General features: G+C 49.9%; 1 protein-coding gene across 7 annotated transcripts in view; it reads left to right on the forward strand.

Annotated features, from left to right (window-relative positions):
- Positions 1–7,552: 7,552 nt before the first annotated feature.
- The window catches only part of DLGAP3 (DLG associated protein 3), a 69,150-nt gene continuing 54,413 nt past the window's right edge, over positions 7,553–22,289 (forward strand). The window contains exons 1-2 of one of the 7 annotated variants that reach the window (XM_045375078.3): positions 8,172–8,380; positions 10,568–10,712. The gene's annotated coding sequence lies outside the window, so the exon portion shown is untranslated. Of the gene's footprint in view, positions 7,801–7,843; positions 7,979–8,171; positions 8,381–10,567; positions 10,713–11,929; positions 12,073–12,308; positions 12,418–22,289 lie in introns of those variants that run through there. The other 6 variants (XM_045375066.3, XM_065525311.2, XM_065525318.2 and 3 more) reach the window with 6 other exon arrangements.

Consider the following 22,289-nt stretch of genomic DNA (forward strand, 5'->3'; position numbering starts at 1 on the left):
TTTGATCACAATTCAATTAAGTTAGAAGTTAATAACAGGCCGGGCGCGGTGGCTCAAGCCTGTAATCCCAGCACTTTGGGAGGCCGAGACGGGCGGATCACGAGGTCCGGAGATCGAGACCATCCTGGCTAACACCGTGAAACCCCATCTCTACTAAAAATACAAAAAACTAGCCGGGCGAGGTGGCGGGCGCCTGTAGTCCCAGCTACTCGGGAGGCTGAGGCAGGAGAATGGCGTAAACCCGGGAGGCGGAGCTTGCAGTGAGCCGAGATCACGCCACTGCACTCCAGCCCGGGCTACAGAGCAAGACTCCGTCTCAAAAAAAAAAAAAAAAAAAAAGAAGTTAATAACAAAAATATAAACTAAATGCTACTATCTAGAAATGAAAAATACACTTCCAAATAACTCATAGGTCAAAAAAATCATAATATGGATTTAAAAATACTTAGAACTAAATGATAATGAAAACATGAGATGCAGTGAAAACAGTTCTTTAAAGATAGTTTATAGCCTTACATATTTATATTAAAAAAGAAGAAAAGCTGAAAATTAAGGAATTATATTTTCAACTTAAGCAATTTCTTAAAGAATGAGTAAACCCGAAGGACGTAGAAAGAAGTAGATAATAAAAATGAGAGCAGAATCAACAAATTAGAAAAGATACAACAGAGAAAATCAACAAAGTTAGGAAGCTAAGCATTTGATTTTTTCTTTTTCTTTTTGAATAGAGACAGGGTCTCACTATGTTGCCCATGCTGGTCTTGAACTCCTGAGCTCAAGCAATCCTCACAACCTTAGCCTCCCAAAGTGCTAGGATTACAGGTGTGAGCCACCACACTTGGCCTAATTCTTTTTTTTTTTCGAGAAGGAGTCTTGCTCTGTCACCCAGGCTAGAGTGCAGTGGTGCGACCTCAGGTCACTGCAACCTCTGTCCCCCGGATTCAAGCGATTCTCCTGCCTCAGCCTCCTGAGTAGCTGGGACTACAGGCACCCATCACCACACCCGGCTAATTTTTGTATTTTTAGTAGAGACGGGGGTTTCACCATGTTGGCCAGGCTGGTCTCAAACTCCTGACCTCAAATGATCCACCCACCTTGGCCTCTCAAAGTGCTAAGATTACAGGTGTGAGCCAGCACACCTGGCCTAATTCTTTAAAATGATTAAAATATGGATCTCTGGCAATGTGAATCAAGAAAAGAAAGCAAGTACAAATAAATATTTATAAAGGAGGACATAATTATAGGTAAAGCATATATTTAAATGATAGAATAATTTTATAATAACTTTATGGCAATACATTTGAAAACTTAGACAAAATAGACATATCCTTTAAAAACACAACGTATGGCCAGGCGCGGTGGCTCACGCCTGTAATCCCAGCACTTTGGGAGGCCGAGGCGGACGGATCACGAGGTCAGGAGATCGAGACCATCCTGACTAACACGGTGAAACCCCGTCTCTACTAAAAATACAAAAAAAAACCTAGCCGGGCGTGGCAGCAGGCTCCTGTAGTCCCAGATACTTGGAAAGCTGAGGCAGGAGAATGGCATGAACCCAGGAGGCGGAGCTTGCAGTGAGCTGAGATGGCACCATTGCACTCCAGCCTGGGTGACAGAGCGAGACTCCGTCTCAAAAAAAAAAAAAAACAAAAACCCCCCAAAACAAAAAAAACACAACTTATTAGAAGTGGTTGAAAAAATAGAAAGCCTGAACTAGTACTTTAGATAGTCCTGTGATATGGTTTGACTCTGTGTCCCCACCCGAATCTCATGTTGAATTGTAATCTGCAGTGTTGGGGGAGGGGCCTGGTGGGAGGTGATTGGATGATGGGAGTGGATTTCCTCCTTGCCATTCTCACGACAGTGAGTTCTCATGAGATCTGGCTGTTTAAAAGTGTATAGCACTTCCCCCTTTGCTGTCTCTCTCTCCTGCTCCTACACATGAAGACATGCTCATGTCCCCTTTGCCTTCTACCATGATTGTAAGTTTCCTGCGGGCTTCCAGTCATGCTTTCTGTACAACCTGCAGAACTGTGAGTAAATTAAGCCTCTTTTCTTCATAAATTACCCGGTCTCGATGAGAACTGGGTAATTTACAGCAGCGTGAGAACAGACTAATATATCCTGCTAAGGAAATAGAAGCAATAGGAAAAAAAAATTAATGAATAAACACCATTTCTACAGATGAAACACATGTCTTACACAAATCTCACAAAAACTTACAAATAACAGATCATTCCAGTCTTACACAAACTTTTTCAGAGAAAAAGAAAAGAGGTGGCTGGGCACGGCTACAGATTAGTTGGGCATGGTGGCACACGCCTGTAATCCCAGCTACTTGGGAGGCTGAGGCAGGAGAATCGCTTGAACCCTGGAGACGGAGGTTGCAGTCAGCCGAGATCGCACCACTGCACTCCAGCCTGAGCAACACAAGTGAAACTCTCTCTCAAAAAAAAAAAAAGAAAAAAAAGAAAAAAAAAGAAAAGAGATAAAACTCCCCCAACTCATTCTACAAAGCTAGACTAACCTAGATGCCAAATCATAGATAACAAAGACAGGAAAATGTCAGACTTATTTTTGTTTATTAATATAGATGCAAAAATCCAAAATAAAATATTTGCAGATTGAGTCTGATGATATTATCTATGTAAAATAAATCATAACATTCTATGAGTGAGTTGAGTTTATCCCAGGAAAGTAAAATTTAATATTAGGAAAATCTCTAAATATAATTGAACACATTATATGATCAAGTGAAAAGATCCAGCCTTTGATGAATTTCAACATACATTTGATAAAAACTCTCAGTAAATTAGAAATCAAGTGGAACTTCATTCACCTGATCAAGAGGGGTCTCCAAAAACCCTATAATAAATGTCATCCTAAAGAAGAACTATCAGAAACATTAAAGTTATGAACATGACAAATATACCCACCATCACCACTTCTATCCAACATTGTACTCTAGGACCCAGCCAGCACAGTAAGACAAGAAAAATAAGCCAAAGGAGCAAGATTATTTTATTTCTCTAAATATACTCAACATAGTTATTTTATATTCTGTGTCTCATAATACTATTAGTTGTTATTTGCAGGTATTTTTCTACTATGTATTGTTTTTGCTGGTTGTATCAGTTAGGGTTCTCCAGGAAACAGCCAGTGGTCTATATGTAGACATATCGAAGGGGATTTATCAGGGGAATTGGCTCACACAATTATGAAGGCCAAGAAGTCCAACGATATACTGTCTGAAAGCTGGAAAACCAGGAAAGCCATTGGTGTAATTCAGCCTGAGCCCAAAGGCCTGAGAATTGAGGCAGACAATGGTATAACTCTCAGTTTGAGGCTGAAGGCTTGAGAACCAGGAGCTCTAACGTCCAAGGGCCGGAGAAGATGGATATCCCAGCTCAAGAAGAAAGCAGCTTTGCCGTGCTCTGCCTTTTTCACTCTATCTGGGACCTCAATGGATTGGATGATGCCTGCTTACACTGATGAGGTTGGATCTGTACTCAGTTTACTGATTCAAATGCTAATATCTTCTGGTAACATCCTCACAGACATACTGAGAAATAATGTTTCACCAGCTATCTGAGTATCTCTTAACCCAGTCAAGTTAACACATAAAAATGAATAATCACATTGTTTCTTGTTTACAGTGCCATGTTTCCTTGTTCAGTGATAGACATTTAACTGTGAGTCATTCATTTTCTTTGGAATTTTATCTGTGGAAATTATTTGAGGCCCGAGACAAAGATTTACATTTGCTTCTGCTGGGCACCTGAGGCACTACCAGTCTGGTACATTTTATACCAAATTATTGGCTTGAGTTTTTCCAGATCCTCTAGGTAGAGTGGATCTGACTGCATATGGTGTGAAATCTAACTTGTAGTAATGGATACTCAGGAGGTAATGCTTCCTTTCTACACTCATTACTACTGCTGAGGATTAAAGCATGCAATTTTCTTACAATTTCCTAGGTTTGGGGATGGGGTGAGTTTTTTCTAGCTCTCCTGTACATTGAGAGTACAGCCCTTTGGGGTTCTAAGCTTATACAGGGGAGTATGTGACCATGTTGGGCAGACTGGGGTTTTATCTTCTATCTCTGGTGCCCTGAGAGATCATGAAAACTGAAGTTAAATTTCATCTGTCAGCAAATGACTCTGTATTAGTTACTAAGTGCCATAATATTGTGGCATAATACCATACCATACCAAAGCTCAGTAGCTTAAATTAATGAGTATTCATTATTGCTCAAGAGTCTTCAAATTGGCTCGACGGTTCTTCTCATTCAGCTGGTCTCACTAATGTGTCTGCAGTCAGCTGTGGACAGGTAGATATCTTTGCTGCTCTTGCCTGGGCTCTCTCACATGTTTGGAGATCTGCTGGCTACAGGCTGGTCCATGATGATCTTAGCTGGGACGGTTGTGATGGCACAGCTCTCTTCCACCTTGTCACTCATCCTCCAGCTGTCGCAGGCTTGAGGCTTGTTCTTATAGTGAAGGCAGGAGACCAAAAGAAAGAGTAGAAGTATTCATGTCTCTGAAGGCCTAAGCTTGGAACTGGCACACCATGATTTCTTCCAGATTCCACTGGCGAAAGCAAGTTACAAGTCCACTCAGATTTAAGGGGTGGGAAAGCAGGGTCTGCCGCTTTTTTTTTCCTCCTCAGAGATCCTTGTTCCAAAGAGTCCACCTCTTGATGCAGGGAGCTGCAAAGTCACAGGGCAAAGGAGATGGATTCAGGTGGAGGCAGAGAATTGGTGCTCTTTTTGCAACTCATCTATCACAGCCCCCAAGACTAAAGTTGGCTTCAGTGCTCTGCTTACTTCTCTGGTTCTGCCTTTACCTAGATTTTGGCTGGAGTGATTCTTATTTTCTTGCCAGCACATTGATACATTTAAGAATATTAAAAAATATCATATTTATACATATATATTCTCTTCTTTATTGTGTTTTAATAAAAATTACTTTATTTTTGTTTTGTTTTGTTTTGCTATTTATCATGTTTTCAGTGGGAAGATCAAACAAGGCACCTGTCATACTGTCTGACACTGGGTGAGTCTCTGTCTTTGCACATGTGACTGTCTACCTGAAAGTCTCTCTCCCAATCTTTGAGACTCCACTCAAATGCTGCTTTTGTGCTTTTTTTTTTTTTTTTTTTTGAGATGGAATCTTGCTCTGTCGTCCAGGCTGGAGTGCAGTGGCATTATCTCTGCTCACTGCAAGCTCCACCTCCCAGGTTCACGCCATTCTCCCGCCTCAGCCTCCTGAGTAGCTGGGACTACAGGTGCCCACCACCATGCCCGGCTAATTTTGTTTTTGTATTTTTAGTAGGGACAAGTTTTCATCGTGTTAGCCAGGATGGTCTCGATCTCCTGACCTGGTGATCTGCTTGCCTCCGCCTCCCAAAGTGCTCGGATTATAGGAGTGAGCCACCGCACCCAGCTTTTTGTGCTTCTTTGTCTGTCCTCTTCACCTAGGCAGAGCTAGGCCCAGGGTGAACCCCTTGTTCAAAAATTATTAACAATTTTAAGACAGTGACAGCAGAATATTCTACTAAGAGTGATGCCCTTCTACATGTGGGGTTCTGTACAACTGCACAGGTCACAATCCCATGAAGCTGGCCCGTATAGTAATTATTGGTTTACATCTCCATTTCCCTTACTAATCACTGGATGGCTATGAGAGAACACTGCCTAAGGTAAGCCTGTCTGATTAATCTGTATGCCCCCAAGAGGCTAGCAAGGTGCCAGGTATAATCAGTAAAGGGTTGTTGAATGAACAAATGAAAATAACATCATGTTCTCAATTCTAAAATGCACCAACTCTGATAGCTTTAACAGAAAGGTAGAAGAGTCATATTAAATGTCCTCGTTTATTATAAGATGCTTTCCAGTTTCAGAATAGTTTACAAAATACAGGTCTTAGAACTGCGAAAACACCGTGGTGCTATTTAGCATCCTCTGTGATGGCTGTTCTTTTTTTTTTTTTTTGAGACGGAGTTCCAGGCTGGAGTGCAATGGCACGATCTCAGCTCACTGCAACCTCTGCCTCCCGGTTTCAAGTGATTCGCCTGCCTCAGCCTCTGAGTAGCTGGGATTACAGGCGCCCGCCACCACACCGGACTAATTTTTGTATTTTGGGTAGAGACGGGGTTTCACCATGTTGGCCAGGCTGATCTCGAACTCCTGACCTCAGGTGATCCGCCTGCCTCAGCCTCCCAAAGTGCTAGGATTACAGGCGTGAGCCACTGCGCCTGGCTGTCGGCTGTTCTTTTTTTTTTTTTTTTTTAATCTTTAAGACTGAGTCTGGCTCTGTTGCCCAGGTGGCAGTGTGGCACAATCTCAGCTCACTGCAATCTCCGCCTCCCGGGTTCAAGCAATTCTCCTGCCTCAGCCTCCTGAGTAGCTGGGATTACAGGCACGTGCCACTGCACCCGGCTAATTTTTTGTATTTTTAGTAGAGACGGGGTTTTACCATGTTGGCCAGGCTGGTCTTGGACTCCTGACCTCAGGTAATCTGCCTCCCTCGGCCTCCCAAAGTGCTAGGATTACAAGCGTGAGCCACCACGCTAGGCCTGAGGGCTCTTCTTATGCTCCACGGAAAGTGAGATGTTTCCTTCAGTTCTAAAGTAGGTTCCTGGGAACAACTTTCTCTCTTATTTTCTCTGACATCTGCTCTTGACTGAACCCTGGGCTGGAAATGGTCTGCAACCTCAGTTCATGATTGAAGAGACAATCAACTGTTCTTGTGAGCAGCAGGGTAGGTGACCAATCTACTAGTCTCTTACCAGACTTCTAGGTCTCCCTTGGGAGGAGGGCTCTCCAAGCCCCTTATGTTATTTAATGTAATGTGGCATCTTAAAACATCATCTCCCTGAGGAAAAGAGGTCTTGGCTCCCAGTTGTAGCTCTTCTGGGTCTTTAGCTTCTCCGTCCCCTGCCTCGGTTTCCCCCTTTATACAGGGAGGAGAGCCGGTGGCTCCACAAGGAAACAGAGAGCAGGAAGTTGTTGGGGTGCAGGGTGGGGGCCGTTGAATCAGAACAACTCCAAGGTATGTTCCTAGAGAGGTGGACAGTCTCCCAAGCCTCCCAAGCCCACACCTCACCACCCCAAGCTTTCAAGATCGGAAAAGGTAGAGGAGAGAAGAGGGCCCACTGAACCTCCACCCCCAACTTTCAGCGCCGGAGGCAGTGTTCCCTCACACGCACCCTGGAAAGCCAGAATCCGGAGCCACCCCTTCCCCCACGTCTTCAGCCCCTCCCCCTGCGGCTTCCCCACCGCGGCCCCCTCCCCCCCCATTACAGCATCGCTCTGGGCGCCAAGACGGATTCAAGCCAGGGGACTGCTGCAGTCAGCTCTCCGCCTCTCGGCTCCCGCAGCCTGTGTCCGGGCTCCGCAGCCTCCAGCTGTGCTTCGAACAGTCCCTTTCCCCCGACCCCGACACCGCCACGGCACAATCCCAGGCTCAGGGCCCACAGGCGGGCGGGCACAGTGGGCACGGGCGGGGGGGGGGCCCAGCACAGGCTGCAGGTACAGCGGGGCTCTCCCTCCACACTGGGGATGCCTCGGCTGTACGGACTGTGGGTGGGGGATGCCTGCCAGCGACTCCGAGGCCGGGCACAGCGCCCCATCCTGGCAGGGGCTGGGGCAGAAGAAGGGGGGCCCCCTGACCCCAGGCCAGGAGCTGAGGTCGGGCGGCCGACTGGGAAAGCCCGAAGGAGAGTCTCCTAAGCGGACGGGCCTGGGAGCTGTGTGTGACATTCAGGGCGTGACTGCGCCTCGGCGGGGGGCGAGACCCGGTCAGTGAGGCTAAGCTGGCCCCCGGCCGCCCGCCCGCCCGCCGCCGGGCTTGGGTCCCTGTGCCCAGGTCGGCTGTGCGTGGCCGTGACACTTCGGGTGCCTGTTCCTGGGTCCCCGGGGAGGGGGATCTCATTCCTGCACCTACGCTGGGCGCCCCCAGCACCGTCGCTGAGCGAGGTGGGCGCTCCTCGGGGACCCCGGCGGCCGCCCGCGGGCGGCGACCTCGGCTCTCCTGGGTCCGCGCGGGGGCGAGGAGCTCGGTCCCCCTCCCTCTCCCTCTCCCTCTCCCGGCTCGGTCGCCCTGCGCGGGGGCGGGGGCGGGGGCGGAGCGCGCGGGCGGGATCCCCCCCGCCTCCCCTTCCCGGTCCCCGGGAAATCCAGCCTCCGTGGCTTGGCCGCCTCCCGCTCCCGCGCCCGCTGCCGCTCGGCGCTCGCTCGGGGCTCCGCAGCCGGCGCGGCCCCTCAGCTGGGGGCTCCGCAGTGCCGGGCCCCGGTCCCTGCCCGCCTGCCCAACGCCGCAACGCCCCCGGCCCGGGCCGCTGGCACCATGTAACCCGGCCGTAGCCCGAGCCGGGCCAGGTAAGCCGCGGGGATGAGTGGGGACGGGGCCGCGCTTGTGGCGCCCTCTGCAGCGCCCCCCAGGCTCGGCCCGGCTGCGGCCCGGGCGCCGCCCACGCCCCGGGCTCCAGCGGCCTCGGCTCCCGGCCCCGGGAGGGGGGAGGGGCTGGGCCTCCTCGGCTGCCCCCGCTCCTGCCCCAGCCTGGCTGCCAGCGGGCCAGACCCGAGGGGCGGGCGGGGACCACGCGGACCGCGGACCCACTCTCCCGGTCAGTGCCGCGGGGGCAGGCCAGCCCCGGCCCAGCCCTCGCCCGGCTGGAGGCTTGGGTCTGGGAGGGAGTAGCCCGCTGGTTGGGGGGGGGAAGTCGTAGTGTTGGGGAGATCCGGAGAGAAGTTTCCTCTGCAGGTGTGTGAATGTGAGTGCGTGTCGCTGTGTGTCTGTGCCGAGTGTGTCACTGTGTGGGTCTGTGGGTGATTGTGTGTGCCGGTGAGTGTATGCCGTGTGTGCGTGTGCCACTGTGGGCGAGAGTGTGTGTGCATGTTAGTGGGTGTATGCAGCGTGAGTGTGGAGGGTGGTACTGTGTATGTATCTGTGGACATGTGAGTGAATGAGTGTGTGTTGTCCCCGTGTGTGTCTCTGTGAGTGTGTGAATGGATGTGTGTGCCGGTGTGACTATCTCTGTGAGTGGGTCCCGGTATCTGCCCTGTGTGACTGTGTGTGTGTGTGTGTGCGAGTGTGCGCGCGTGCGTTGGCTTTGTGAGAGAGAGTGTATCTGAGCACAGTTAACTCTGAATCACCCACACCTGTGCTTTGTCCCCCCACCGTCCTCCCATTCCTGGTGTGATATAGGACAGGGAGATGAGACTTTTCCGAGGTCAGATCATCCCCCCTTCTCTGGGGACCCCTGACCCTTCATTCAGGCAAGAGCTATGTGGCACTCCCCATCTTAGTCTCTACCTTCACCTACCTCAGGGGGTGCCCTCTGGGATGTTGTTGGTCATGTCCTTCCTGCATGCTGAGGTCCCTGGTGGGTGGGAGGGGGGATCTGGGGTGAGCTGGAGTATGTGCCTGTGTGTGCTGCTTCTCCTTTTGGGGGCCTGGGAACTTGTGTCATCTCAATAATGCTTCATCGAGGGCCTTTTAGAGCTAGGAGATGAGGAGGCCAGGTGGAAGCGTCTGCCCTGTTAGTCATCAGAGCAGGTGGCGCTCTCCCAGACTTCCAAGTCCCAAGCCTTCAAGTTCTGGGTCATTGGTTCAGTCCACTGGCTCCGGGTGGGTCTGTACTAAGCTCTTTGAAGTAATAATAATAAAATAATGCCCTCATATTAGTTCAGGGCTTTTGAAAATGCTGCCCTCTGAACTCTTCTTATTTCCCCAACAGCCTTGGGAAGCAAGCAGGACAGGTATCACGTTAAGCCATATGAAATTGCCAATATTCAACTGTTTTTATTTAACCTACAAAAACAGCAATTTCACATGGTTCAACCAAATATAATGCCGATTTACAGATGAGGATGTTGAGGCTTGAGAAATGAATTGCATTTCCCACAACCACACACTGCTAGTCAGTGGTACAGAAAGACTTCAGCCCAGGTCTTTCAGTGACCCAAAGCACTGGGCTGGGCCAAGGTTAGAGAGTGGTACTTCCTGGTGTGCTCTCTCTGACCCTGGGGGCACTGCCCTCTACCTCTGCGCAGCATTCCCTGAATGCTGGGGCTACTTCTGCACCCAGCTGCCAATGCCTAAAAGAGAGAGGGGGGGGAAAAGAGAGGAGGGAGGGGAGGGAGAGGCTTCGTGAGCTGGCAGTGAATCAGGGTCTAAAAAGGGAGCTGGGAGGGCTAGGGTGGCAGGTGTTTCTAAAAGGAACATGAACATAGGATGAACGGCCTCACATACAGCCCCCGCATCTCCCACCCGCCACTGCCCCACTGATCTGGCAGGCAGGGCCCACTGAATTTTGTGCCAGGGGGCTCACATCCAAGGAGTGAGCTTGTATGTAGCTGTAGAATGATGGCCAGGAGAGGAACCTTAGAATTGACTTGGTCCAATGTCTTCATTACAAACTGGGGACTCTGAAGCCCTGAGAAGGGAGCGGATTTGCCCAAGGTCACACAACAAATTTGTGGGTTCCTAGGCTAATCTTAGACCAGGAACTTTGCAATCCTCCATGTTGCCTTCTATTCCTGAACTCTCCCCACCCCCATCAGAGCTGAGTACAGGGGATTTTTGGAAAAGAAATGAAGACTCAAAAAGCCTAAGGCTGTACATCTTTCAACTTGGGACTCCTTGCCAAAGAGAGGGCGCTACAGATGTCGCTGGGGATGGGGATTCCTAGCCACACCCACCACCGAGGTAGGCCATGGGCTTGTCTTGTCTTGATTCCTGGCTACAGGCCAGACTCCCAGACTTTCTCGTGTTAGTACCTGCTTTCAGCGGCTGCCTGACACCTAACATCATCTCTTCCAGCTGATGTTGGGGCTCGAGCTGGCTAAGCTCGTTTTCCTTCATCCTCCCCAATTTCCAATGCATTTTGCCTCTAGCTGGATGGACTATTCCTTACCTTATTGGGTTCCTAATGAATAGAGAAACTTCTGGGGCTTGTCTGATTTAGGAAGGGTCTGTAGTTACCCCTAAACCCTTTCTAATGAAATCTTCCAGGAGTCTAGGACAAATGATAAAGGGATTGCCCCCATATTACAGGTGGGGAGACTGAAATTCAGCAAGGGGCCCCGTATTTGGTTGCTTTTTAGTTTTTTGGGGGTGAGGTGGTGAAGGGAGCAAATGATGATAAAAACTTTTCCCTAGAGGAGCTTCCAAAGACCCCTTCTGGTCTTACCATCCCCATGGTCAGGAAACCTTCCCAGATTCTGATTTCATTCCCACTTGGTAGAGTCAAAGCTTTGTCACTCAGTGGGGGTTGGAAGAACAGCTGTGTACCCTCCACTATGCAAGCATTATGTCTTGATTTCCTCTTTATCCACCCCGCCCCTCCCCAGTCTGAAGGCTGCTGGCTCAGCGGGCCTCCTGCCGTCTGGGGAGTCTGGGTTTGAGCTGGGGTGAGGCAGTGGCACCATCGTTATGGTAACGAGCTGCCAGCTCATCGTTGCTAATAACTTGTCAGGCCCCTGGGCTCTATGCAGCATCTCTTCCTACCAGCCCTTCTTCCCATGTCACAGACAGAAAAAGTGAGGCTTTGAGGGAGGGGTCTGGGAATAAGGGAGTCTGGAGAAGTGGGTGGCCTTGTCCCTGGGACTGTAGTTGCGGGAAGGCTCCTTGGAAGCTGGTTTACACATATGGTTACATAGGCTTGTATATGATTGCGTGCGCTGTTAACATGTGAAAACACTCAGAACATGCTTGTATAAACTTATACATGCTAGCTGACATGTTCATGTGTTTTTACACAGCAGCCCACAGGCAAACATGCTTCCAAGCTTCAGAACATGCTTGTGCCTGAATACTGTCTCTACCATCTGCACATAAGGCACCCAAGAAATCTGGGTTTGTGGGGGTGTCCAGGTATGTGGGTGGGGATCTGATCTTTTTCTGATGCAGCTTCAAAGTGTCTTGTTAACAAAGGGACAGAATGGTCCCAGGGTTCCTTCTTCTTCCTTCCAGTCAAGAGCTCAGAGTGGAAGTGGGCTGGGGATGGTGTCGGGGACCCAAGCTCCTAGCTCCCAAAGGTCCCTGCTTCTATGCCCTTTGAGCTCAGGTAGTCTCTGCCCCCCTCACTCTCTGTTCTTTCTCATCCTCTCCTCTTCCTGTGTGTAAATATTAAAGAGCTGAGCCTGCAGGGCTGATGTAGACATGGGGAGAGAATGCAATTAAAAAGGATTCCCTCGCCCCCATCTCGACACCCCCGCCCCGCAGTCCCTCGCTCCTGCTTCTTCCCCTCTCCCCTCTCCCCTCCCCTCACTCAGTGCTTCCACATGTCTCTCCTCCCCCCAGTCCAGATGGGAGCTGGCTCCTTCAGAAAGGGGGCTCAGAACAGGGTTTGGGGAGCTACCTCTCTCTGCCTCCCCCCACCACATCTGTCTGCAGGGCTGGAAGCCCCCACGTGAGTATTTCTTTTATTTTTGGGGTGGTGATTAAGAAGGAAAGTGGTTTTTAGAACCAGCTGTGAGTGGCGTTGAGAGGCTCTGGGCTGAAGGAAGGTGGGTGGGGTCCTCTCTCAAGGCTCGCTCAGGGAAGCCCCATGTCTGGGTTTCTTTTCTCTCTTGGGACATAGAGGGAAGGTGGGGGGGATTGTCAGGTGCCCCCGGTGGATGGGAGCGACAGTGGGAGGGGCAGGGGAGAGGGTCTTCTGTTCTAAAGAGGGTGTGTGGTGGGGTAAGCCTGTTCCTTCCTGGCAGCCTGGGTTTCTGAATACCGGGGCCGGGAATGTCGCTGGGAACTGTCCCGGGTGCTGAATGGGACTCGGCGGGGATTTGCTCCTTCGGAGCTGTCCTGAGTGCTGAATGAGGCTTCGTTTGGTCCCGATGGTGGAAAGGCGGTGGGCAGTGGGAAGGGCTCACTAGAAAAATTCTCCCAGATGACCCACTTTCCAAGGGCACAGTCCCTGGATGGAAATATGTATTTGGGGTTCTTCCTATGTTTTAGGTCTCACAGTTGTTAGTGGTATTTAGGAACCCTTCCGCCAAGGGGCCCCTCTCCCCTTTTGCTGTTTCAGTTCCTCCTCTCCCTTCCAAAACCATCCTACTGTTATTATTGGGGTAGAGTTGGAGAATGATTTTGTGCCTGTGAGATCTCATCTCCTGGGAACGTTTTTTAGCGCAACAAGCTCAGAGATATTGATACCAGCCTTTCACCTACTGGGGCCCAGAAATTCAGGCTCAAGGTGCTTCTGGATTAAGAGAACTTGGGTCTTTCTGCTTAGGTGTGGGGTGGTTACAGCTCAGAAGTTCAGGATCACTTGATTGACCGCTTGATATTCCCTTGGCCACCATACTTTGGGATTTGGGACAGGGGACACTGAAATATTCTGCAAGCCTGTCTTGTGTTCTGTCCATTTCCAAACCTAGCTCAGAGCAGCATTTGGGAGATACTTTTTGTTGGGGAGGAAGATTTTTAAGCAAAAGATTCAAGGAGTGGGTGGGGTTGTTCAGTGCCATGGAGAAGAGAAGGAGGAGGCTACTGGAGACAGGGCAGTGGGAAAAGAGGAAGATCTGGGGGAGTAAAAAATATTCAAATGGAGGGATGAGGTCTGGATCTCAGTCTTTAGTTCTCTTGGATATCTTTCTCCTTATTACTTAGAGTCAGGGTCATTTCAAGTATCTGTATCTTATGCACTGTCTTTGTAACCGTGAAGGGAATAGAGCAAGGAGTTATTTCTCAAGGTCCCTTCCCTTGTCATCCCAGGGGGATGAGAGTCAAATGTCAGGACATGCAGATGAGTCTGTAGGGGAATAACAGGCAGGAAGAGTTGATGGTGGCTTCACCTCCCATCCCCAAGAGTACAATCAAATATTCAAATGGGATCCTCCCTGTGAGGAGAGGAAGGAGACAGTTTCCAGATAATACTGGGCAAAAATTGGGTGTGGCAGAGAGTTCAAGAAAAGGGAGAGGAATCTAGGGACCTCAAACTGAACCAGTTGATCCTTTCCCAGATGTGACTTGTAGTTCATAAGGAGCCCCTCACCCATCATGTTTTTGATGTAACTCATCAAGATGATTCCTGCCTTCTCTAGCTGCTTGGGAGGAGCTGAGTTTTCCTCTGCTGTGGGTGCTGGGAGGTGGTGGGTGTGGGTGTGGGTGCCTGTTTGGGGAGGGGAGGTGTTTGTGCTCCACTCAGCTCCCTTGGTTACATAACAGCTTTGATAAGACTTTACTTTGGAGCTGCTGCTCCTGCCTGAAGCAGTCACCCCTCCACCCCCACATGAAATGCTAGATGTCCACCCCCTTTTCCCTGGCCCCTTGGAGAGTCCTGCTCTTCCTGATCCACTGTTCCAGCAGCTGCTTCCCTGCCAGGAGGTGTCTGCAGCTTGCTTCTCTGCTCCCTTCCCAGCTTCTGTTTTTAAAATACTTGCTTCTTTTGTTATTTGAGCCCAGGTCACCCCCTTTACATTTTTAAGCCCCCTGGTCTAACCTCTCCCTTGGCAGGGCCCACAGGCTGGGAAGGGAGGGGTTCACTCATCATGAAGTTGCCCTCTAGGGAAGAAAAGGGGTGTCCTAGGAGGTTTCAGTGCCCACAGTTAATTTCCTTACTGTTTCTTCCTCTGCCCCAATAACTGTTTTGGAGTTTGAGAGTGTTAGACTTTTACCCAGAGGTACTGGGAGGAAGGCCTTTGGCCTTGATACTTTCTCTTTCTTTTCTTTCATTCTTTCTTTTTTAGAGTTAAGGGGTTGTGTATATGGGGGGATTGTCTCCTGGGTTTGAAGAGGTACACCTACTTTATTGTTACTCCTACCAAGGTTGTCTGAGGAAATATTCGTTTCTCTAGGCATGGGATGAGGGCATAACAGAGCCCTTTTTAAAAAAGTGACGTTTCTTTTCCCCCTGAGAGTGGGTGGGAATGGGATGTGTCCAGGAGTGGGTATATCTCATTGATAACAGGAACAACTTTCCAAATAGAGAAGTGGGAGACTAGCAAGAGGAGAGAGCAAACGCAAACTTGTGATGTACTTGGAAAGAATACGAACTTTGTGGACAGGATAGAAGCCAGGGGAGAGGCTGGATATCTCTGCAAGATCTGGGACTCCATGGACATGCATGTGTATTTCTGCCTGTGAGTGGGTATATGACTGTGTATATGTCCATAAGTATGTGTAAGTATGCTGTGTATATGTGTATAAGCACATTTATTTGTATAAGTGTGAATGTGTGTATATATATGTATGACTGTATGTATGCATTCATGTATATATGTGAATGAGAAGGAAATTACTGAATTAAACTAGTGTGTGTGTCTGTGTGTGTGTGTGGTGTGCTTATCCAGTAATGCATGTGTGTGAGTGTAAGCATGCATGTGAGCATGTATGTGGGGCATGCATATACATACCGTATCAACCACATATGAATATATGTACACAAGTTGAGCCAAACCTGTGAATAAATGTGAGAAAGAGAGAGAGAGACCAATTCTGACTGAATGTTGGGCTACCCAAAAGTGTCTTCCCATTACCTTGAACTTGATCACCCTGCTACTTGTAGCTCTTCTCCAGAAAGTAGGCTCTCTGAGGTCTCTCAAATTCTCATGTCCTTGGGAGCCAGCTTTTCTCCATCATATGAAAGGAGTTTGCAGAGGGAAAACCTATAAGGCCTTGGGGATAGCCGAGTAAGAAATCCAGGCTTCAGGCTGTTCAGATGCTGTGGTGCTCAGAGCTGTCTGTGGGGAAAGCGGATGGGAACTTAAATATTAACATTGCTACAGAGGTTTCAAAATCCAACAAGTTGGGCCTAGTGGATGAAAGGGATAGTGAGCAAGAGGGGAGCCCAAGTGCGTGCATAAGCCTCACACATACAACACGTAGCAATACACGTGTACAGGTACATGAGCATATTACTTGTCTGTGCCATAATAGGGATATATCAACATAGGTGCACTTTCTAACATGTCCATCCATTAACAAATCTACAGGAGTGTCTATACCAACATGGGGATTTGTCAGCATGCACATACATGCTAACACATATACATGTGAACAGAATATACAGAAATATGTGGGCATATGCTAACATTTGTCTGATTACAACCCATGGCCATACATTTGTGCATCTCACTCATCCAGGTTAACAATAGCTTGCAAACATATCCTTCCCCATCACATGTGCCTCACCCAGTGCATCCATTCATTCAACCAGTGGTTATTTTATGCCTCTAATGTGCCACATGCTGTGTTGGGCACTAGGGATGGTCCCTGACCTCGGATAACTTGCAGTCTTGGGAGGATAAAGGACCTGGAACCAAATAAGGAGAGTGTTAAGGAGGGTAGGTACACTTAAGTGTTCATTGGAGGGATTGGGGACCTAAAGAGAGGTAGGTTGGCTCTGGAGTGGGGAAGGGAAAGGTTTGGTAAAGGATCCATAGAAGGGGAGGCTTTTGAGTTGAGGCTTAAAAGTTGAACAGGTGCTTACCAGGTGAGCAACTGTGGGAACGGGTATTTCAGTGACAGGAAATATTCCAGATGGTCTTCCCACTTCCACCCTTGCCAGCCCCACCTCCAAAGACTCTTCCCCAAAAAGCAGCCAGAGTAAAATGAGATCTTTCCTTTCCAGTTGCTTTCCATCTCACTCAGAGTGAAATCCAAAGTGTAGTGCATCCTGAGCAACATGAGTGCTATGTGTGCAAAGCCCCCTATTACCTCCTGGATCTCAGGGGCCACTCCTACGTGGGCTTCTTTTCTGTTCCATAAAAAGCACAGTTCCATGTGGAGGCAATCGCCCTTGCTTTTCCCCTCAGCCTGAAATGCTCTTCCCCCAGATATCCAGGCAACTCACTTCCTCACTGTATTCAAGTCTTTGCTCAAAAGTCACGTATTTGGAAAGACCTCCCCAATAGTCTATCTTAAATAGCCCATTGTCGTTCTATCTCCTCACTCCATTATTATTATTATTATTTATCTCAGTACTTGCCACCACCATTATTTTATATATTTGCTTATCATCCCTCTTTTTCCACTAGAATATAAACTTCATGAACACAGGAGCTTCATCTGTTTTGTTCATTGCTGTATCTACCGTGTCCAGAAGAGTATTCAGCTTGGAGTAGGCACTCGATACATATTTGTTGAATAAAGAAATTTTACATGGTTGGCAGCCAGTGAGGAGAAAGGATCAAGGTGGAGCAAGACGCAAGGCCGGGAGACCAGTTAGGAACCTGTTGTCATAGCTTTGGTGAGCAATTAGGATGAGAGTGGCCTGACCTAGAACACCAGCAGTGGGGGTGGAGAAAAGGAGACACAATCTACAAACACATGCATGCACAAATATACATGCATGTGCTTGTACTTTAATCACATCTGCTGTTTTAGTAGGGGAAGGCTAAGGAAGAAAGTAAAAGTGTCTTTATGTGTATGTGTGGTATGTATGTCATGAACACCTCATGACAGGCTGGACACCCTCCAGCTAATGCTGACTGCAGTTCTCCCTTCCTTTGGATCTTGTCACCAATATCCCATGTATGTTAATTCTGGCCAGCCAGGCTGCAGAGGCCTGCCACGCAGGGGTCTCTGTGGTTCCACCCTGTCAGTGATGCAGGGCTCCTGCCGTAGGGAACAGGAGTCGGGAGCTGGGTCTTGAACAAAGGGAATAGTCTTAGGAGGTCAGAGCCACAGATAGAGACTTAGAGACACTTGGAGAGAGGCACGTGGACTGTGAGAGGAGTAGAGAGAAGGGGAATGGCTGCGGAGAGCTCAGAGATGGAAAGCTCAGGCATGGCCCAGACTTCCTGAAGCCAGATATGGTAGGGGCGGGACAGCATCCTCAGGCAGCTTCTAATGCCTGGCCCCAACCTCTTCCCTTCTTCCCTTCTTCTCCTGCTACACTCTTGGTCCTCTACCCTGGTGGTGTGGATGCCTTAGCCAAGTATGGACTTAGGAATGATTTGTCCCCAGGGTTGTGATGTGAATTCAGGTATACAGGGAGACCTAGAGGAAGGGATCCCCATTTCTATAAGACATTTTGTGATCTGGCAATAGGGGAGGAATTTCTCTGAGTGTCTCAACTTTGGTTGTTTCCTTTCCTTTCCTTTTTTTTTTTTTAGATGGAGTCTCGCTCTGTCACCCAGGCTGGGATGCAGTGGCATGATCTCAGCTCACTGCAACCTCTGCCGCCTGGGTTCCAGCGATTCCCCTGCCTCAGCTTCCTGAGTAGCTGGGATTACAGGCATGTGCCACCACACCCGACTAATTTTTGTATTTTTAGTAGAGATGGGGGTTTCACCATGTTGGCCAGGCTGGTCTCAAACTCCTGACCTCAAGTGATCCGCCCACCTCGGCCTCCCAAAGTGCTGGGATTACAGGCGTGAGTCACTGAGCCCAGCCTGGTTGTTTTCCTTTCTCCCAAGAGAGCATGGAGAATTGAGCTTGTGTGGCAAAATGAGCAACTGAGGTTAAACCTCAGGCAGGACCAATCAGCTGCTAGCATGAAGAGACTAAGACATAGTATGTGGGGAAAGCTGGGAGGATAGCTGCTAAGAAAAGGAGGAAGTGGGAGTTGGGGGTCTGCCCCACCCCATGCCACTCCAGGGACCTCTGGTGGAGGGGAGTGGTCAAGGCCTAAGATCCTCTTTGGCACTTCCTTCCCCAGACCTGCAAGCACGGGGCTGGGTTGCTTCATGACTGAGAGGCCAGTGATAGAGCCCCTTCCAGGCTCTAGGGGTGTAGGGGGGCCTCTTGCCTCTCTCTTCTCTCATCTGGGCTAGGGGCCAGGGTGCTGCAGCCGCTCCCCTCCCACCTGGGCTGTAAGCATGGGGGTTGGGCCGAAGCAGCCGCCAGAGCCGCCCACCTGCCCGCGGTGTCATGGCAACGACTCTGCCCACGTGGACGATGAGGAAAGGGAGGAGAAGAGAGGAGAGGAGGTTTCACAGCAGACACGGGGATGGGAGGGGTTCCTCAGGGTCCTGCGTGCGGAGCCCCCACCCCTCTAGCTTGGCCCCGGCCCTAGCTCCTTTCACCCCAGATCCCTGGGGCAGGGTGGGGCTGGTGTTCCAGCCCTGGCCTCGGAGTGTGCATGTCCTTGGATGTCCTGAGTAATGATGACCTTGGCTTCCCGCACTGTGGGGTCCTGGCCAGGGTCTAGGGTATATGGGGCTTTGGCATGTTCAGGCGTCTCCCTCTCTCCTTACCTCACAAGTCGGGGATGGTGCCTGGGGCTGAGGGGATAAGAGCCCGACCTACTTCTCCATTTTCTCACTATTTTTCAAAAGGAAAATGACCCACTTTTCAGCCAATCGGACTGGGGCCTGTTCCCCGGCTGATTTCCTGAGCCCCCCTGCCCGGGCCTCTGCCCCATCCTCAGCCTATTAGCCACGTGCTGGACCCACTTCCTAAGGGCAGCAGGTGAACCTGTGTGGAGGGGTCCTCCCTTGCCATCTGCACCAGGCTGTGTTTGTTCTCAGGGGGGCAGGGGTGGGCCAAGGCCTGGCTGAGACCACATCAGCTCTGCATTGAGCAGACCCCTTGTCTGCCTCCACCCTGGGCGCTCTGAGGGTCCTGCTTGCCATCCCCATAGACCCCCAGGACACCCCTCTAGGCGAGGCAGGAAGGGCTCCGGAAGGGTGGAAGGAGGATTCTGCCCCTCCTCTCTCCCTGTGTCAGTGGATGGTGGCAGGCCGTCTTCCCAAGCTGCTTCATTTCCATGTGGAAAGGGAGCCTGTGGCACTGGAGAACCATGCCTGCCTGTCTGTCTGTCTGTCTGTATGCCTGGCTGGCAGAGTTCCTCTGAGAGACCCCCCAGAGGGTTCTGCCTGTGCCTCATTTCCCAAGCCCCTCCTTTTCTCTAGGATATTGGTCTGGGCCTCCGAGCCCCCTCCCTCCCTCAGCTATATTGGCCTGGGCTGGCTTGGGGGGTGATTAGGGATTTAATTATTTAGTTTCTCCAGCTCAGTAGATTAATTCCATCCATCACAGGCAGGCTGAGCCTTCTTCCCCTCTCTGGACGGCCTGGTCAACCCCAGAGAGAAGGAGCATCATGGCTCACCTGGGTGTAGTACTGGATCTGGGAACAATGGATAAAGTTCTTGTTTGGGGAGGATTTGGTGAGTGATCCTGAGCGGATATGGGTGCCTAAGTGCTGTGAAATGGTCATGTATTTCTGTCATATGGGGATAAACATGTGGACACGTATTTAAGGTTTTGTATCTGTGCAGCTTCTATGCACACAAGCATCAAAGTCTATTAGATGGATAGGCGTGGTGGCTCAAGCCTATAATCCCAGCACTTTGGGAGGTCAAGGCAGGAGGACCTCTTGAGCCCAGGAGTTCAAGACCAGCCATGGCAACATAGTGACACTATCTCTACAAAAAAATAAAAAATTAGCCAGGCACGGTGGTACATGCCTGTAGTCCCAGGTGCTCGGGAGGCTGAGGCAGGAGGATTGCTTGAGCCTGGGAGGTCAAGGCTGCAGTGAGCCGTGATAGTGCCACTGCACTCCAGTCTGGGTGACAGAGCAAAATCCTATCTGGGAAAAAAAAAAAAGGAAAAAGGATCTATCAGAGGGAAATGCACGTGAGGTGTATGAACCCTCTCAGGAACAAGTTTGTGTGGATCTGTGTATAGTGCGTGACAGTGACTATATAGATGAGGTCAGGTGCTGTGTAAGTTGTGTGTGGATGACTGTGTGGCTGTGTAATTTGCCTCTGGCTGAACACCTGTTAATTTGTGAATGAGCAGTCTTGGGGCCGTGTATAGCTGTGTCTGAGGAAACTGACAGAGATGGAAGGTTTCCCGGGGCTGAGTGATGAGAAAGGGCACACTGGGGTCCACCTATTGGCCTCCTCAGACTAGTTTGGTCAGGGAGACATGCTACTTTAAAGGCGCTCTGAGGTTGAGCGTGGTGGCTCACGCCTGTAATCCCAGCACTTTGGGAAGCTGAGGCCGGCAGATCACGAGGTCAGGGAGACCGAGACCATCCTGGCCAACATGATGAAACCCTGTCTCTACTAAACTACAAAAAAGAATTAGCCAGTCCTGGTGGCACCAGCCTGTAGTCCCAGCTACTCAGGAAGCTGAGGCAGGGGAATCGCTTGAACCTGGGAGGCAGAGGTTGCAGTGAGCCAAGATCGCGCCAGTGCACTCCAGCCTGGTGACAGAGCGAGACTCTGTCTCTAAATAAATAAATAAATACATAAATAAAATAAACTTTAAATGAAAGTGTTCGTTCAGCCTGGGTCTTGGTCAGGCCTGGACCCAGACTGAGATTCAAATCCTTCTTCCACCATCTGTATGACCTTGGGAAATTTTCTTTACATTTATAAGCTTCAGTTTCCTCACCTATAAAATGGGAGTAATGATAGTGTCTACTGCAAAGGATAGTTGTGAGGATTATACGAAGAAAAACATCTAAAGCACTTAACGCTGGGTCTGGACAATTGTAGGTATTCAGGAGCCTAACCTTAGACTTCAGAGTTGAAAGGCACCAGAGGTTGTCTGGTCTGAAATGTATTCAATGTATTCAGTGCTTGAATGCACACTGTACCATCCTGCAAAGTGGTCCTCTGCTTGCATGCCTCCCCAGACAGGACACTCCCAGCTCTTTAGGAAAGCCACATCACATTGGAGCAATTCTATCTGCTGGGAAGTTCTGGTCCAGCTGCAGGGAGTCATTGCCTTCCTTTCCCCTCTGTTTCTCCCCGTTTCGCTATGCCTCAGCTGTGGGGCACTCCTTGATGGCTCAGTTGCTGACCCTGAACTCACTGAGCACCTCCTATATGCCATGTCTGTCCATGTAGCGATAGATCCCCTGAATCCTGGCCTTCAAGGAACTCACAGCTTACAAACAACTCTTTACCCCACTGTGGGGAAGGAATAGAGGTATGAGACCCAAGAGGAGCTGGCAATTGTGTCCTGGGATTGATGGGAGGGCACTTGTAGGGGAGGCCTCTTGGAAGAGCATACACCTGCGTGGCAGCGGAGGGTTTAAGGTTGGGAGGACAGGGGTTTTGCAGTCTGTGCTGCCTTTTCTTTCTGTGTGCTCTCATGCTGTGTCTCTCAGCTCCTGGCTGTCTTCTGTGAAACCCAGAGAGAGCAAAGGTATAGACATCCCTGAAGCTGGGGCAGGGTCAGGCGGGGTTTCAGGCAGAGCTGAGGGGTGGGAGGTGCCACGACGTGAACCTGGCAGTCAGCCAACCAGCCAGCCTTCGTGGTTGGCTTCCTGTGGTTGACTCTTCTGTGGGAAAGGCCCAGAAAGAGGGCTCAGGCCCTGTTGCTAGAAGCCCCTGTCCCAGCTCACACAGAGAGCTTACAGGACAATGTGCTAATCCAGGAGGCAGT

Source organism: Macaca fascicularis, chromosome 1 (assembly GCF_037993035.2).
Source record: "Macaca fascicularis isolate 582-1 chromosome 1, T2T-MFA8v1.1".
Lineage (NCBI taxonomy): Eukaryota > Metazoa > Chordata > Mammalia > Primates > Cercopithecidae > Macaca > Macaca fascicularis.